We start from the raw sequence: 442 nt of genomic DNA, 5'->3' as shown, positions 1-442 counted from the left end.
AATGGGATCAGTTCTGCTCTGCAGCAAAGCCGGGCGCTGAGCTGACCACAGGGCTCTCACGCCTTCTTTCCAAGGTCAGCCCAGCCAAGGCTTGCCATGAGCCCCGAGGGCAGCCGGAGGGAAAACTGCGCTGAAGTCAGCTCGCCCGCCCAGGGGATCAGAGCCTGAAGGGGAACTAAACCCAGGCGTGACGGCCAAAGGAAGTGGGCTGATGCCCGAGAAAACGGGCTTAGCCAAAGCTGCGGGGAGATGCCTCGAAGGAGGTCATACAAGAGGCCACCCTGTGCCAGGTGCTGCACGTCTCCGGGGCTCCGCGGGGCCGCCCGGCACAGCTCCCAGCTGCCATTCACCGCCCCGACCCTTCCCGCAAGCCGGCCCGGTCCGGGGGCGGTCCGGGGGCGGTCCGGGGGCGGTCCGGGGGCGGTCCGGGGGCGGTCCGGGG

The sequence above is a fragment of the Corvus kubaryi genome, unplaced genomic scaffold (genome assembly GCF_017639235.1).
Source record: "Corvus kubaryi isolate FWS band 111438036 unplaced genomic scaffold, C.kubaryi_AGA036_p1.0 133, whole genome shotgun sequence".
NCBI classification, from domain to species: domain Eukaryota; kingdom Metazoa; phylum Chordata; class Aves; order Passeriformes; family Corvidae; genus Corvus; species Corvus kubaryi.
The sequence above is the reverse complement of the archived record's forward strand: the minus strand, read 5'-3'. Positions refer to the sequence as shown.